Source organism: Eptesicus fuscus, chromosome 12, assembly GCF_027574615.1.
Source record: "Eptesicus fuscus isolate TK198812 chromosome 12, DD_ASM_mEF_20220401, whole genome shotgun sequence".
NCBI classification, from domain to species: Eukaryota; Metazoa; Chordata; class Mammalia; order Chiroptera; family Vespertilionidae; genus Eptesicus; species Eptesicus fuscus.
In genome coordinates, this window is record NC_072484.1 from 67,001,258 (window position 1) to 67,007,257 (window position 6,000).

At 45.4% G+C, this 6,000-nt stretch overlaps 1 protein-coding gene across 2 annotated transcripts in view; it reads right to left on the bottom strand.

Annotated features, from left to right (window-relative positions):
* Positions 1–5,722, bottom strand: part of NCOA3 (nuclear receptor coactivator 3) — a 106,475-nt gene extending 100,753 nt beyond the window's left edge. For both annotated transcript variants that reach the window (XM_028138250.2, XM_028138231.2), the window contains exon 1: positions 5,559–5,722. The gene's annotated coding sequence lies outside the window, so the exon portion shown is untranslated. The remainder of the gene's footprint in view (positions 1–5,558) is intronic.
* Positions 5,723–6,000: the final 278 nt, after the last annotated feature.

The window sequence follows — 6,000 nt, forward strand, 5'->3', positions numbered from 1 at the left end:
TATTTCTGGCCAAGCATAAATAGTATTTTCTCATATGTATATTAATCATGTTCCTGAAAATTTTCATATTTATATGGAAGTATCTTAAAGACTATAATAGTAGCATTACTTTTTTTTTTTTTTAACAATACCATAGAGAGATCTCAAGGTCTCAAACTACATTGAGCTGAATAGAAAGAGCTACATTAATTATTACTCACAAAGGAAAGTTCACACTAAAATAAAATACATTCGTTTATTTTAAAAAGTTGTCAGGGCAGAAAAAATTACCAGTAGTAGCCACCTGGAAACCTGGGGAAATTCCCGTTTCCTCTGACCACACTTTGATGTGGCAGTAGTACTTACTAATAAACTTATTTAGTTGTTAAGATAAACCAATGGAGCTATTCCACTGGAGGAAGAGGGTATATAAACTGTCTGCCCAGGCCAACATGGGTTCTTTCCTTTTTAAAGGCGAAAGCATTTTAAATGAAGGTGAAACACACTGGCTCATGAATAACAACTTGTCAAATTGTTACAATAAATAAAAATTTTCCCACATCTCTAACAAAAACAAAAAGACTAATTTATTTTTAACAGTATTCAGTAAAGCTCAATCCTAGTACAACAAAATAATTTAGCTACTCCCCTGGAGTTTGTTATAATGGGATTTAACCTGTACACTCAACATTCAATTAACCATGAGGCTTATCCTAATTGAGGATTATGCTGACTTCTGCAGTGCTTTCCCCTCTATCCATCTACCACTCCAGCTCAGCCGCCACAGCTACCAAAAGCAAAGCCCCAGGGGACAGTAGATTATCCATTACTATGTGATATCCAGGCCAATATTCCCTTTTCATCATGATGTGGATGATGATGAGTTAAATTCAGGAATCTAGTCAGCCTAGTCTCCAAAAAGTGAAGCTTCATAACCCTCATGGCCTCTAACCAAGGAAATTCAACATTTCAGATGAATACCTTCATAGGTGAATAGCAGACCAAAAAAAGTTCCCCTCTTTCCTAGAACTTAGCAATAAAAAAATATTAACAGAAAAGATAGGATACAGATGTCCCTAATGACAAACGGGGCAAAGGACAAACAGAAAAGACTAGTTAATTTGCTCTTAGCATGTTCTTTGAAATAGGTAAAACCTGTGTGCCTGTTAGGTCAGACTTCTCTTTGCCTCTAGGCCACAAAGTTTACTAGTTAGTTAAAATGAACCTTTATTACTGCCCCCTATAAATTGGCCTAGGTCGGCAGAACCTACCTAACTGAGTTAATGCTGACAAAGTTGGGAACTGGCAGCATGTAGTCTAAGAAGATTATCCAGTTTGTGGATAAACCAGCCTCCAACATACTGCACATCTTCCCTTTTCTACTCCTGCTGTGTCTCTTCTGGCCATTTTCCTCTTCATTAACATCTCTCCACCAGAAGGTAAAAAAGGGAAAGGCGATTAAATTTAAGTCAAACCCATCATTTATTTGTTACAGGGCTGAAAATAAGGTTAGGCTCTGGATAAATTGCATCCTTAAACCAAAATAATCCTCTCCCAGAAACCCTGTCAAAAAACTAAATGGGCCAAATAAATTTACCTAGCAAACATTAACAAAGTGAAAAAGTAAGTCTCATTACAATAGAGTACCTCCTCTACTTTAACTGTGAAATGTTCATTTTGTAATCCCCCACCCCAAAAAGCACTCAGAATGGAAGAAAATGACTACATTTTACTTCAGCACTCAATCTCAATGATGTTCTTGAGGATCTAAACTAATACAGTCACCCATTTCCTTCACCTGAACTATGGGGAAAAAGAAAAGTTAACATCCATTTCCAACACTAATTTTCTGCTCTCAAAGCTTTAACCACTCAATAATGCATATAGTGAATATTCTTCACTACTAAGTATAATAAATTCAAACCAAGCTGGGACAGGTCCTCTCTGGTTTAACCTATGAGAAACTGCAGTACCTCTTCAATTATGATTAAAAGAGTAAAAATTGTGGTCCCTTTGCTGTGTTGACAAATAACAACTGCAGGTTATATTCATTCCAAACTTGCAACAAATTGAAAGTTTTCAAAAGTAGTCAGTCCTACATCCTCTGGCCAAGGCTTGAAATTATACAGCTTTTAAAAATATAAAAAAAAATAAAAAAACCTAAAGCCATTTATTTTAATACCAATTAAGGACAGGATAATAATAGGTGTTTTGTGTGTTTTTTATCTTACCCTATTGTCCAAACAAAAATAATTTCTTAAATCATTCTTTTAAAAGACTTCTCAAAAACAAAGTACTCTTGCCCTAGCCCAGTGGTAAGCAAATTGCGACTCACGAACCACGTTTTGCCGCTCTGTTGACTAATGAGTTTGCCGACCACTGCCCTAGCCAGTTTGGCTCAGTGGATAGGGCATCGGCCTATGAACTGAAAGGTTCCAGGTTCGATTCCGGTAAAGGGCACATGCCCGGGTTGTGGAAGGCAGCAGATCGACGATTCTGTCTCATCATTGATGTTTCTATCTCTCTCCCTCTTCCTTCCTCTCTGAAATCAATATACGGTATGTATGTTAAAAAAAGTAGTCTTCAAGTTAAAAAGTACTATTCTAAAATCATACTGCTAATGCACAAAAGATTGAAAATATATATATACTAGTGGCCCGGTGCATGAAATTCATACGGGGGTGGGGGGGTATCCCTCAGCACAGACTGCACCCTCTCCAATCTGGGACCCCCTCAGGGAATGTCCGACTGCCGGTTTAGGCCCAATCCCACAGGACATCCCTCTGATGGCAGTCGGACATCCCTCTCGCAATCCGGGACCGCTGGCTCCTAACTGCTCACCTGCCTGCCTGATTGCCCCTAACCACTCTGCCTGCCGGCCTGCTCACCCCCAACTGCCCCCCCTCCCCCGCTGGCCTGATCATCCCCAACTGTCCTCTCCTCCTGGCCTGATTGCCCCTAACCACCTCTGCCTCAGCCCCGCCACCATGACTTTGTCTGAAAGGACATCCGGAAGGTCTCCCAGTCTAATTAGCATATTACCCTTTTATTAGTATAGACAGAAAATGTATCTTTAGTATGTTGCTGACATAGTCCGGAAGTTTATTTAAAAAGATCAGTCAAGAAGACATTAGTAACCATTTCAAGAACTGTTTTTAATTTACATGTCTCCTAGAAAAGGGGTACAAGGTCCAACAGTAAGTACACTCACTCCTTACTGAATGAATTCTAACTTATCTGCATAGTTGATTTATAGAAATAATTCTTCTACAGAGGGGAAAATGCACAATATCCTCGCTTTCAAAATATAATAAAATTATTTAATATAACCCTTAATACTTTAAACTCTAATATCACTGAAATTTTTTAATGAGTTGTTAGTGTCGGTAAATTCAAAACCACCATTCTAAAACATAAAAATATAAATCCTGTTAATTATGCTGGAGTTGTTCTGCATTTTCAAAGCCTCTATAGTTAAGGAATATTTTATGGCAGAAACATTTCCTATAACTGCTGTAGAAACATTACATCCTCCCACTTAGTCCACAATCCTCACATCCAAAATGTACTTCTATATGCCAGAAGCTGGCATATGCTTTTTTTAATGCTGATTGAACAATTAAGTCATTTCTATCAATACATAAAATAGCCCTATAATTTAGGATCACAGGCAATCTAGATTGCTGCTCATTTAAATGCAGAACCTGAAGCAACCTCCAGTGACAGGAGCTATAGTGTTCAATATCATTTTACATGTTAGAGAGGCTTCGTCTTACATACAAACAATGAACCCAGCAGGATTCTTCATCCTCAAGCCACAGAGATTGTTATTTCTTTAAGGGTGTCAGTAGATACGGCAACATAAACACTAAGTTCTAATAGCTATCAACATTTTTTTAAATGGTAAGAAGAAAACAGCATTCCCACCCATTTTCCTTTTCTTCTGCTCATTTTGTTTCCCTGCTTTTTGGTATTCAACAGGGGTGTGTTTCTAATGAAAACCTTAAAATGATTATCCCAAAAGCCAAGGATATTCTAAAAACCAGTAAGTGATTGCCTCCTGGGGGGGGGGGGGGGGAGGTAGAGTAGGAGAGAGACTCATTCCTCAGTGTTTTGTGCCTTTCCAGGTGGGTATCATACCTGATATAACCTATTCTAAATAAACAAGCAATAATCAGAACAAGCAGTTCACAAACTTAAGGCTTTCCATTTAACATGTTAGCTTATGCGGCGGCATTCACTGAAGACCTGTGATTTTCCCCCATTACCCTCTCAACAACCTGCTGCAACCCACAGTGAAGCTTTCTCGCGGCCAGGGACCAGGGACCAGTGAGGAGGCCAGGCATTTCAAACCAAGTAGATGCAGCAACCTCACTCCACGCCACCACCACTCTCACTCGTCTCCTTCAAAACTCCATTTAAAGCCACTGCAGCACGCCAGCTGGCCCTCGCCTTCCTGTTTCTTTATGGTGCAGGCTTAATAACAAAAACAGCTTGGCTTTGAAGCGCTGCTCAAAAACTGCAAAAAGGAAATCTTCACATTCGGGGCGGGGGGACGGGGGGGGGGGGGGCGTTGTGCGGAGGAAAGTTTTGACTTGGGAGAGAATCGCCTACCTTTCGTGTCATTCCATTTGGGAGTCCCGGCCCCCCAGCTGAGTGAGGTCGGGAGACGATGCTCTCTCCCTCTGACAAGTGCTGTCGGTTAACTTTCCACCCTGAGTGCCCTCAAGCTGCCTGGGAAGCAACGACGCCTTCCAGCGACTCGTGGTGTTTTTTTAAAGACATGCGCAAGACGAACAGTTTATTTAAATCACTACGAACTGCATCAATGTCCACACGAAGGGACAAGGCGGAGGGGGGCGGGGGTAGTAATCATAAAGACAGCCAAACCAGCAATGTACCCACCAACTTCCCACTTGCCATTCCCCAGCCTTCACACCAGAGGTAGCAAAACGCCTTTTTACTGAGAAAACTGCCGAGAACCTTACCTACCCACCCGTGCCCAAAATGGAAATTCCGCACACAATTCGTGTAAAACATTAAAAACGCCCGGGTGCAGGGGTAGACGCGGCCACGAAACCCGGCCCCCTCCCCAGCACGGCCGGGAGGCCGGGTGGGGGTCGGCGAGGTCTGTGCGCGGCCCCCGCCCCCTAGTCCCCCCGAAGGGGCCACGGCAGCGGGGAGAAGGGGACGCGGGCAGCTTCCAAAGCCGCCCTCAAGGGCTGGGGAGGAAAGAGGAAGATAAAACTTTAAGGACAGGAGGGGGGCAAGTGGGCCCCCGCGGTCCCCCCCCCCAAACTCCTCGGGGCGACCCCTCCCTGCGGGGACCCCCTCGGACCCCCAAGCCGGGTGCCGCCCAGCTTGGACTTCCCTCCTCCGGCTGCTCCCGGGCTGCGGGGAAGCGGCGCGGCCCCAACACCCCAAAACTCTCTCGGAGCGCCCCCCGCTCGGCGCGCCCCTCAGCGCCTCCGGGAGCCGAAGCCGCCGGCTCGCGCAGCAGCCCCGGGGACTCGCCCTCTTCCCTGCGCCTTGCACTCCAGCCCCTCGCCCGCTGCTGCTCTTCCTTTATCTCCACTCACCACCCGCCGCCATTTTCCTCGCAGCTCAGCTTTAAATCGGAAACTCGCTGCTCAGCCCGCAGCCGCCACAGCCGCCGCCGCCTCCTCCGCCGCCACCACCGATTCAGCCGCCGCGGCTGCCGCCGTCGCTGTGGTAGAGCTGAGGAGCCAGCGGCTGGAACCTCGGCGCGGGGGCCGCCGGGATATGTAGTCCCGGGGCCACGCCCAGCACTACCGGTCCCAGGGGGCCTTGCGCGGCCTGGGCTCCGGGTGTCCCTGCCCGCGGCTTCCGCGGCGCGAGGGCGTGGCCGCGTGGACCCTCGGCGGGCTTTCGCTCGCTTACCCCCAGGGAGCCGCGGCGGGGTCGGGAGAAATGGAAGGCAACCCTACCCTTCCCCTAATTTTTTCATACTTACTTTCGTTCAATAATATAGGATACTTATGGAGCATTTATTGTGTGCAA